Here is a 12,182-nt window from a genome sequence, read left to right as displayed (position 1 = left end):
TGTGCACCTCCAGCTATGTCCCCCCTGACATAACACTGTACCTCCAGCTACGTCCCCCCTGACATAACACTGTGCACCTCCAGCTATGTCCCCCCTGACATAACACTGTACCTCCAGCTACGTCCCCCCTGACATAACACTGTACCTCCAGCTACGTCCCCCCTGACATAACACTGTGCACCTGCAACTAACCGTGTTCCCCCTGACATAACACTGTGCACCCCAACTCTGTCCCCTTGACTTAACACTGCACCCCAAACTGTGTCCCCATGACATAACACTGTGCACCTGCAACTGTGTTCCCCCTGACATAACACTGTGCAGCTCTGCTCCGACCCCCTGACATAACACTGTGCACCTGCAACTGTGTTCCCCCTGATTTAATAACACTGTGCACCCCAAACTGTGTCCCTATGACATAACACTGTTCACATCCTACTGTGTCCCCCTGACATAACACTGTGCACCCCAACTGTGTTCCCCCTGACGTAACACTGTGCACCCAAACTGTGTTCCCCCCGAAATAACATGGTGCAACCCCAACTGTGTCCCCCTGACATAACACTGTGCACCCCAAACTGTGTCCCCATGGCATAACACTGTGCACCTCCTACTGTGTCCCCCCTGACATAACACTGTGCATCTTCATGTCCCCTCTGACATAACACTGTGCACCTGCAACTGTGTTCCCCCTGACTTAATAACACTGTGCACCCCAAAATGTGTCCCCATGGCATAACACTGTGCACCCCAAACTGTGTCCCTATAACATAACACTGTGCACCCCCATGTCCCCCCTGACAGAACACTGTGCACCCCAACTGTGTTCCCCTGACATAACATTGTGCACCTGCAACTAACTGTGTTCCCCCTGACATAACACTGTGCACCCCAAACTGTGTCCCCATGGCATAACACTGTGCAGCTCCTACTGTGTCCCCTTGACTTGTTGAACACAACTGTGTCCCCTTGACTTAACCACTTGACCACTGGGCACTTAAACACCCTTAAAGCGGTAGTAAACCCGCATTTTTTTTTTTTTTTTTAAAAACCTGCAAAGCAAAAGGCATAATGAGCTAGTATGCACCGCATACTAGCTCATTATGAAATACTTACCTTAGAACGAGGCCCCGACATCTCGCCCGATCCACGCCGAGGAAGCCGACATGCTCCCTCGGCGTCTCTTCCGGGTATCGCGGCTCCGGCGCTGTGAGTGGCCGGAGCCGCGATATCGTCACTCCCGCGCATGCGCGCGGGAGATTTAAATCCGGCCGGACGAGCGCTGCCGGATTTTCGCGGAGAGAACCCCCTTGTGCGCATGCGCCGCTGCAGTCAGCGGCGCATACCGAGGGGAATATCTCCTAAACCGTACAGGTTTAGGAGATATTTTTTTTACCTACAGGTAAGCCTTATTATAGGCTTTCCTGTAGGTAAAAGTTAAAAAAGTGGGTTTACTTCCACTTTAATAACCAGACCAATTTTAAGCTTTCGGTGCTCTCACATTTTGAATGACAATTACTCAGTCATGCAACACTGGACCTATATGAAATTTTTGTCCTTTTTTTCACACAAATGGAGCTTTCTTTTGGTGGTATTTAATCACCGCTGGGTTTTTTATTTTTTGTGCTATAAAAGAAAAAATACTGAAAATTCTGTAAAAAAATGAATTTTTCTTTGTTTCTGTTATAAAATTTAGCAGATTAGTAATTTTTTCTTCATAAATTTTGGCCAAAATTTATACCACTACATATCTTTGGTAAAAATAAGTACAAATTGGTGGATATTATTTGGTCTTTGTGAAAGTTATAGAGTCCACAAGCTATGGCGCCAATATCTGAAAATTGATCACACCTGAAGTACTGACGGCCTATTTGAATTCTTGAGACCCTAACATGCCAGAAAAGTACAAATACCCCCCAAATGACCCCTTTTGGAAAGAAGACATTCCAAGGTATTTAGTAAGAGGCATGATGAGTTTTTTGAAGTTGTCATTTTTTCCCACAATTCTTTGCAAAATCAAGATTTTTTTTACTTTTTTTTTTTTTTCACAAAATTGTCATATTATCAGTTTATTTCTCACACAGCATATGCATACCACAAATTACACCCCAAACACATTCTGCTATTACTCCCGAGTACGGCGATACCACATGTGTGAGACTTTTACACAGTGTGGCCACATACAGAGGCCCAACATGCATGGAGCGCCATCAGGTGTTCTGGAGCACCCAGGACAATTCTGACATTTCTCTCCTACATGTAAAAATCATCATTTATTTGCTAGAAAATTACATAGAATCCCAAAACATTATATATGTTTTTTTAGCAAACACCCTGGAGAATACAATGGTGGTCGTTGCAACTTTTTATCTCGCACGGTATTTGCGCAGCAATTTTTCGAATGCTTTTTTTTGGAAAAAAAACAGTTTTGTGCTTAAAAAAAGTAAAAGTAAAGTTAGCCCAATTTTTGCATAATGTGAAAGATGAAGTTACACCGAGTAAATCGATATCTAACATGTCACTCTTCAAAATTGCACAGGCTCGTAGAATGGCGCCAAACGTCGCTATTTAAAAATCCCCATAGGCGACAATTTAATTTTTTTTTACTGGTTATATGTTTTGAGTTACAGAGGAGGTCTAGGGCTAGAATTATTGCTCTCGCTCTAACGTTCGCAGCGATACCTCACATGTGTGGTTTGAGCACCGTTTTCATATGTGGGCGGGACTTACGTATGCGTTTGCTTCTGCATTCGAGCACATGGGGACAGGGACGCTTTAAAAAAAATAAAAAATGTATTGTTCATTTTACTTTATTTATTTTAGTTTGACATTTTTTTCCCCAAAAATAAATTTTTTGATCACTTTTATTCCTATTACAAGGAATGTAAACATCCCTTGTAATAGGAATATGGCATGACAGGTCCTCTTTACAGTGAGATATGGGGTCAATAAGACCCCGCATCTCACCTCTAAGCTGGGAAGCCTGGAAAAAAGAGCATTGCAGAGTGTTGCAGGGTATTGGCGGGTGTTGCAGAGCATTGCAGAGTGTTGCAGGGTATTGGTGGGTGTTGCAGAGCATTGCAGAGTGTTGCAGGGTATTGGCGGGTGTTGCAGAGCATTGCAGAGTGTTGCAGGGTATTGGTGGGTGTTGCAGAGCATTGCAGAGTGTTGCAGGGTATTGGCGGGTGTTGCAGAGCATTGCAGAGTGTTGGCGGGTGTTGCAGAGTGTTGCAGAGTATTGCAGAGTGTTGCAGGGTATTGCAGAGTGTTGCAGGGTATTGCAGGGTATTGCAGAGTAATGCAGAGTAATGCAGAGTATTGCAGAGTGTTGCAGGGTATTGCAGAGTGTTGCAGAGTATTGCAGGGTATTGCAGGGTATTGCAGAGTATTGCAGAGTATTGCAGAGTATTGCAGAGTAATGCAGAGTATTGCAGAGTAATGCAGAGTATTGCAGAGTGTTGCAGAGTGTTGCATGGTATTGCAGAGTAATGCAGAGTAATGGCAGGGTATTGCAGAGTAATGGCAGGGTATTGCAGAGTAATGCAGAGTATTTGCAGGGAATTGAGGGGTTCATTTTCGGTGAGCAGCGATGTGGGCACTGCAGTCATTTGACGTCATTTGACGGAGCGATCACGTGGTAAACGGCCGCTATGAGCGGCCGTTTACCGTGATCCGTGGGGGCGCGGAGAGCGGAATTCTGGGAGGATGTCATATGACAGCCTCCCAGAGATAAGAAACCGCCCTGTAGCCGTCATTTGGCTATAGGGCGGTTGTTAAGTGGTTAATATAACTGCACCTCAAACTGTGTCCCCATGACATAACACTGTGTTCCCCCTGACATAACACTGTGCAACTGTGTCCTCCTGACATAACACTGTGCACCTTCGCTCCGACCCCCTAACATAACACTGTGCACCTGCAACTGTGTTCCCCCTGACTTAATAACACTGTGCACCCCAAACTGTGTCCCTATGAAATAACACTGTGCACCTCCTACTGTGTCCCCCTGACATAACACTGTGCACCCCAACTGTGTTCCCCCTGACGTAACACTGTGCACCTCCCCGACATAACATGGTGCAACCCTAACTGTGTCCCCTTGACATAACACTGTGCACCCCAAACTGTGTCCCCATGACATAACACTGTGCACCTCCTACTGTGTCCCCCTGATATAACACTGTGCACCCCAAGCTGTGTCCCCATGACATAACACTGTGCACCTCCTACTGTGTCCTCCCTGACATAACACTGTGCATCTTCATGTCCCCCCTGACATAACACTGTGCACCTGCAACTGTGTTCCCCCTGACTTAATAACACTGTGCACCCTAAACTGTGTTCCTATGACATAACACTGTGCATCTCCTACTGTGTCCCCCTGACATAACACTGTGCACCTCCGCTCCAACCCCCTGACATAACACTGTGCACCCCAACTGCGTTCCCCTGACATAACACTGTGCACCTGCAACTGTGTTCACCTGACATAACATGTTGCAACCCCAACTGTGTCCCCCTGACATAACACTGTGACCCCCAGTCTGTGTCCCCACGGCATAACACTGTGCAGCTCCTACTGTGTCCCCCTGATATAACACTGTTCACCCCAAACTGTGTCCCCATGACATAACACTGTGCACCTCCTACTGTGTCCCCCCTGACATAACAATGTGCATCTTCATGTCCCCCTGACATAACATGGTGCAACCCGAACTGTGCCCCCCTGACATTACACTGTGCACCTCCAACTGTTTCCTCCATACATAACACTGTGCACCCCCAACTGTGTCCTTATGACATAACACAGTGTTCACTTCCAACTTTGCACCCCCAAATGTGCCCCCCTGACATAAAACTGTGCACCCCAAACTGTGACCCTATGACATAACACTGTGCACCCCCATGTCCCCCCTGACATAACACTGTGCATCCCCAACTGTGTCTCACTGACATAACACTGTGTACCTGCAACTGTGTTCCCCCTAACATAACACTGTGCGCCCCAACTACATCCCCCTGACATAACACTGTGCACCCCAACTGTGTCCCCATGACATAACACTGTGCAGACCTCCTACTGTGTGTGGGTGGGGTCTACTGCGCCCGTGGGGCTCACGCTCATCAATGCCCAGGATCAGGCAGAGACGGAGGTCATGTGAAACGTGTGGTGGTGAAGTGAAGAGTTTCTCTGAAAAGTGTCTCGTCCCATGTCACTACACTGTACTTTTATGTCCGGGAACCTCTGTTACCTCACCCCCAGTAACAGAATGGGGTCCACCATGCACATAGCGTGGACCTCATGCGTGTTCCATGTGGGGCATGTTGTCTGAACAGTGGAGTACTGATTTTAATTGAAGCACAAGCAATTTTTCACAATTGTGGGACTTTTATAAGAATTGAACATTTGACATGATTTATTTCCTGATATGAGCTATTCATTTTCCACTAACCAAGCGCAGAGTTTGTATAATTATGCTCATTACCTCCTTCACCAAGTGATATCAAAAGGTTTGACTTGACCAGTGCCCCCAATAGGAAGTGCTTGCTATGGGGGCACTGGTGCATGCTCGCTCCCGGGCCCTGCTCTATGTGTCTTTGAATAACTTCAGACCAGGCTCATAACGATTCAAAGGCTTTATTGATGAAACTCAACATCAAGGATGAGCTCCGTCGTGTTCGCATTCAGAATGTGCAGAGCCCGCCAGGATGTCGGCACTGCGCTGCGCTAACCACAGGCAGTGAGACATTGTCCCGATGCTAGGCTGCAGAGATCGGGAAATGTCTCACTGCCTGTGATTAGCGCAGTGCAGTGCCGACATCCTGGTGGGCTCTGCATGCGCTGTATGCGAATACGCCGGAGCTCATCCTTACTCAACATAACAGCTAAATAGGCAAGAGTAATTTTCCCTAAATAACCCTAACTGTGGCTTCCCCAGCATACCTGATCATAAAGTGTTCACAAATGGTAAATTCAAAATGGCAGTAGTCCAAGAAGATGGAGACCAGACGAGTCAGTGTTTCTTGGAGCGGACCTCAGGGATCCAGACCACTCTCTCTTTTATAATCCCAAAGGATGGGAGGCTGAACCCCCGAAAAAGCCTTCAAACCTAGCCCGGGAGAGGTAGTAAAAACATTAACCCCTCTCCCTGGCTAGGGCAGCCATAACTAACCTACAGTAGGCAACCTGCCTACATGTGATCCCCTTGACACTATCACTGTGCACCCCCAACTGTGTCCCCTTGACATACCACTAAGCATCCCCAACTGTGCCCACTTGACAGAAGACTGTGCACCCCCCCAACTGTGTCCCCCCTGACGTAACACTGCAAACCCAACAATGTCCCCCCTGACATAAAACTGATTGCGCCTGACTGTGATCCCCCTCGATACAGCACTGTGCAAACCCAACTGTGCCCTTTGATCTTACATTTTACAATTTTAGCTATGTCACCCCCCCCCCCCCACCCCCAATATAACTACGGGCACCACCAGCTCTCTTCCCCCACACCGTGCACCCTAGCTGTCACTACATCCCTAGCTGAGTTTTCCCAACAGATTCCCCCCTCCGACATGACATTATACACCTCCAGATGTGCCTCCCAATACTTTACATGGTGTATTCCAGCTGTGCCTCCCCCAAAATGACACTGTACACCCCCAGCTATGCTCCTGGACCTGACACTATGCACACTCATCTGTGTATCCCCTGACCTGACACCATGTACCCTCATCTGTGTATAATCTGAGCTGACGACATGCACATACACATTTGTGTATCCCCTGACCTGACACCATGCACCCTCATCTGTGTACCCCCTTACCTGATACCATGCACCCTCATCGGTGTTCCCCCTGACCTGACACTATGCACCCTAATTGCTGTTCCCCCTGATGTTCCCCCTGACCTGACACCATGCACCCTCATCTGTGTATTTCCTGACCTGACACCATGTAGCCTCATCTGTGTACTCCCTAACCTGATACCATGCACCCTTCATCTGTGTACACCCTGAACTGACACCATACACCCTCATCTGTGTATCTCCTGACCTAACACCATGTACCCCTAGCTGCTTATTCCCTGACATAACACCATGTACCCCAGCTGCTTATTCCCTGACCTAACACCATGTATCCCCAGCTGTGTACCCCCTGACCTGACACCATGCAACTTCATCAGTGCACACCCTGACACTATGTACCCTCGTTTTTGTATACCCTGACCTGACACCACGTATCCCCAGCTGTGTAGCCCCTGACCTGACACCATGCACTGGCAGCTGTGCTTCTTCCACATTTGTATGTCTGTTAGAGGTATTTAGAGCCCATAAATCTGGGCCTAGAGGCAACTCCATTGAGGCACCTACAGACCTATACATTGCAGTAATGTGTAGTAAAGCTCTACTCATTAGAAATGGAATCGGATCATGCAACTACAGTAGCTGGTAATGCATTTGAGCTGCAGGGCACCATAAAGTACATGCAATAAATTGTGTGCTGTGTTAAAAATACAGTCAGGTATATACAGTATTTTGTGCAGTTGCTGTGCGTTGGTTGTGTATTCAAAATGAACTGGCTACCATAGACCGGATTCACACTTCTGCTTTGTGGTAACACATGTAACATACATTTCTGCATTAAAGTGAAATTCATTGATGGCACCCCAAAACACTAAGGCAATTGCCTGCATTATAGCACACTGCCTCCCACAACAATATATGGAAGAAAAAATGCTTAACCACTTGCTGACCGCCTATTTACTGCGGCAGGTTGGCTCTATTGCACAAAATCACGTACCTGTATGTCATTTCATGCAATAGACACTAGGGGCGATTGCACGCTGATTGGACACAGGGGATACCAATCAGCGGGTCCAGTGGACCCGATGTGTGCCGGCCACCAGTGATTGTTCCCGGGAGAGGCAGAACCGTGATCTGCTTATGTAAGCAAGGTAGATCGCCGTTCTGACAGGGGAGAAGATGGAGATCTTGTGTTCCTGCTAAGCAGGAACACGGATCTCTGTCTTCACCCAGTCAGAGCAACCTCCACACAGGTAGAAAGCACCCCCTAGGGACCCACTTAACCCTTTGATTGCCCCTGGTGTTTCCCCCTTCCCTGCCAGCGTCATTAGTACAGTGACAGCGAACATTTTTAGCACTAATCACTGTAATAATGTCACTGGTCCCCAAAAAAGTGTCAAAAGTGTCAGGTGTCTGCAGCAATGTTGCAGTCCCGTAACAAATCGCTGAACGCCATTACTAATAAAAAATAAATAAATAAAAATGCCATAAAAATATGCCATAGTTTGTAGACGGTATAACTTTTGCGCAAACCAATCGATATATGCATATTGGGATTTTTTTTTTTACCAAAAATATGTAGCAGAATACATATTGGAATAAATTCATGAAAAAATTCGATTTTTTAAATAGTTTGTATTGGATATATAGCAGAAAGTAAAAAATATATTTTTTTCAAAATTGACGCTTTTTTTTTGTTTATAGTGCAAAAAAATAAAAACTGCAGAGGGGATCAAAAACCACCAAAAGAAAGCTCTATTTGTGGGAAAAAAAAGGACATCAATTTTAATTTGGTACAGCATCGCATGACCTCGTAATTGTTAGTGAAAGTAACGCAGTGCCATATCGCAAAAAATGGCCTGGTCACGAAGTGGGGTAAAACCTTCCGGGGTTGAAGTGGTTAAACGCTTGGTTTTAGCATTAGGGCTGGTATCCATTGTGACAGGCAGTTAGGTGCAGTGCAATGCTTCATCACATCACACTGATTTTTTTGTTTGTTTTGTTTTAAACTTTACTGAAGTATGACAAATTTTTGCTTCATTCATCTGCACATTGCGATGTGCTGCAATGCCATCCAATATGCTGCGCTAAAATGCAGTATGTCTGCATTTTTCCCACATATTACACCAGAGTTTTGCCGTGTGAACAGGGGATATAGAAAACCATTATTTTCTATGTGTCCTTGTAGTGACTGACATTGATCAGGTGGGAAAAAAAATAAAAAATTCACATGTAGTGTGAATAGGACCTTGTGCATCTCTTAGCCCTTTGTACATACGGTCGGACATTCCGACAACAAAATCTGTCTGATTTTTTCCGAAACTGGTGTTGCATACACACGGTCGGACAAATTTGTCAGAAAATCCAATCTTTCGGAACGTGATGACGTTGGTTTGTTACGACGGGACTACGTTCAGGCAAGTAACCAATAGCTTTGGTCTTCTAATTTGATCTGAGGATGCGTGGCACTTTGTCCGATCGGAATTCTCTACAAACAATCGGACAAAGTCTGATCGGATCATGTTGTCGGAAAATTTTATATCCAAAACTTTGTTGGTCGTTTGTTGACATTCCGACTGAAAAAGTCAAATGTAGCCCACACATGGTCGGATTATCCGACAACATGGTCCAATCGGACCTTTTCCGGTGGAATTTCCGACCATGTGTACAGGGACTTAAGCATGTTAAAGTGGGGTGCCCCTAAAAAAAAAAAAAAAAAGTCAGCAGCTACAAATACTGCAGCTGCTGACTTTTAATAATTGGACACTTACCTGTCCCAGGGTCCAGCGATGCGGGGGAACGAAACCCCCCTTGTTCTTCGCTCCGCTCGCGGTGCCGTCTTTCGTACTGTGGGCACCCGGCTGTGGCTTCACAGCCGGGCACCCACTGCGCATGTGGCGCAGGGTGCCGTGATACGCCGCACAGTCACCTGGGACACGTGACAGGTCCCAGATGACTGTGCGGCGCGAGGGGAAGTGATGTCACCAGCCCGGGCAAGGAAGAAGGCAGACTACGAGGGACCCCCTAGAAAAAGGTATTTAGAGGTGAGTAATTTTTCCAATTATTTTTTTAAAGAATTTTTTTTTTTTGGTGGCAACACCACTTTAAGGTGCGCTGGCAGCCATTCATTTTGAATGGGCTGCTTTAACAAAGCACATATTAACACACCTAAGAAATGTAAATGGGCACTTATCACAATGCATGTGTCTAGTAAATAGGTTTATAATTTATATTTTTGGTTTTGAGCAGTCATTGGATAGCAGTAGAATAGTGCAGAGAAGTACTATTTCTTTTTAATGCTTTATTTTTATTTTTATTCCTTTTATCATAGAAACATGATGCCTATGCAGTGAGCAAACACCCTTTGCACCAGTCTTCAAGAGAGAACAATAACAATCAGCTCCACCAGCACTTTAAGGCCCCTTTCACACATGAGGACATTATGTCCGTATTACATCCATCCCTTTGCGGATGAAATACGGACATACATGCATCCCTATGGGACAGCGGGTGTCTGCGGATGAACATCCGCAGACACCCGCTATTGTCCGCCTCCGCAACAGTCCGATTCTGCAGACGGAGGAAAATCCTATTTTTCTATCCGTCTGCAGAGCGGATCGGATGAACACGGGCAGACGGTCCATGCTCATCCGATCCCCCATAGAGGAGAGTGGAGAGCTGACAGGGTGGTCCCTGCACAGTGTGCGGGGACCGCCCTGTCCGCAGCTGGCTCAGCTGGGACAACGGAGCGATCCCCGCTGAGCGAGCGGATCATCATGGGGCGGATCATTACTGATCCGCCCAGTGTGAAAGGGGCCTTACTCTCGAGAATGTCAAATCTTATTAGACACACCCAGGCAGTCAATCAATAGATGCCTGTACATTGATTTTTAGTGGCACCCCAATGCATTTGTAGAGTAGCTGCAACATTACTACATTACAGAGCAGCATGACACATATAGGCTGTATCCATGGAGGATTGATGTCCACTTGGTGTTCAATTCACTGAGCTGTAAAGGATAAGTTCACCTTTCCAAAAAAATAAAATAAATGCACTTTTTTGCAGGTAAAAAATATGCATTAATTTTTTTTTTTTTTATTGTAATAGACCTGTAAAGTATTGTACCCACGGCCAACAGATCGTGGGGGTGTAATGGCACGGTTCTGCAGACTGTGTTTCTATCTGGCCATACCTCCAATACAGCCAGGCAGTGGCACTGTGACAGGAAGACTTAAAGTGATTGTAAAGATTTGTTTAAACAAAAAAAAAAAATTATATATATATATGTATGAGAGAGAGAGAGAATATGAATAACACAAAAACTTTTCTTTCCCTCATGGTTAGTGTTTGGCTGAAACCATTTATTATCAGTCAACTGTGTTTGTTTACTCTTTTTAAATCATAATCGCAACAGAAACTACCCAAATTACCCTGATCAATAGTTTACAGTTCTTAATATCGTGTATTGCCCTCTTTAACATCAATGACAGCTTGAAGTCTTTTGTGGTATTTGTGGATGAGGCTCTTTATCTTCTCAGATGGTAAAGCTGCCCATTACTCTTGGCAAAAAGCCTCCAGTTCCTGTAAATTCTTGGGCTGTCTTGCATGAACTGCATGTTTGAGTTCTCCCAAGAGGGGCTCGATGATATTGAGGTCAGGAGACTGAGATGGCCACTCCAGAACCTTCACTTTATGAGTGCCCCCACGGAGAGCCGCATTCCAGGCAGGCATGCTCCATTGACACAGCCAGCAGGACTCAGCCCTGTCCCCCATGTCACTGGATTTGATTGACAGCATCGGGAGCCAATGGCTCTCGCTGCCATCAGTCTATCCAATGAGGACCCAAGACAGCGGCTGGAGCTGCTCTACTCATCCTCAATGCTGGAACGATTGGGTTCAGGTAAGTTAAAGGTAGGCTCTGGGGAGCTGCTGCAGCATAGAATGCATTAAGCTGAAAAACTGTTGGCGTCCGCACTATAGCCGAATGGCGGCTACAGCGCGGACCTGAATTTCTGGGAGGCCGTTATATGACAGCCTCCCCTGTGCATGCTCCCTGCGATCACTGAGACTCAGGGGATCACCGATCCCGGCCCCTTACCATGTGATCAGCTGTCAGCCAATGAGTGCAGACTCATCAGTGTACATTAATGAAGGAGGAAAATTGCCTGTTTTAAAATTTTATAATAATAAAAAAAATATATATATATATATTTTTTTTTTTTTTAAATCGGTATTTGTGGGGAAAAAATGCTAAAAATGTAATTTGGGTACAGGCTGGCCATACACTACAGGTTTCTTTTTAAAAGTTTAATTTTAAGAATGTTTGAGCTTTAACACCAGCCTTAGGCTGGTCATGCACTAGAGCAGGGATATTAAAC

The sequence above is a fragment of the Lithobates pipiens genome, unplaced genomic scaffold (genome assembly GCF_037356315.1).
Source record: "Lithobates pipiens isolate NorthernLeopardFrog02 unplaced genomic scaffold, aLitPip1_a1.2 Scaffold_23, whole genome shotgun sequence".
NCBI classification, from domain to species: domain Eukaryota; kingdom Metazoa; phylum Chordata; class Amphibia; order Anura; family Ranidae; genus Lithobates; species Lithobates pipiens.
The sequence above is the reverse complement of the archived record's forward strand: the minus strand, read 5'-3'. Positions refer to the sequence as shown.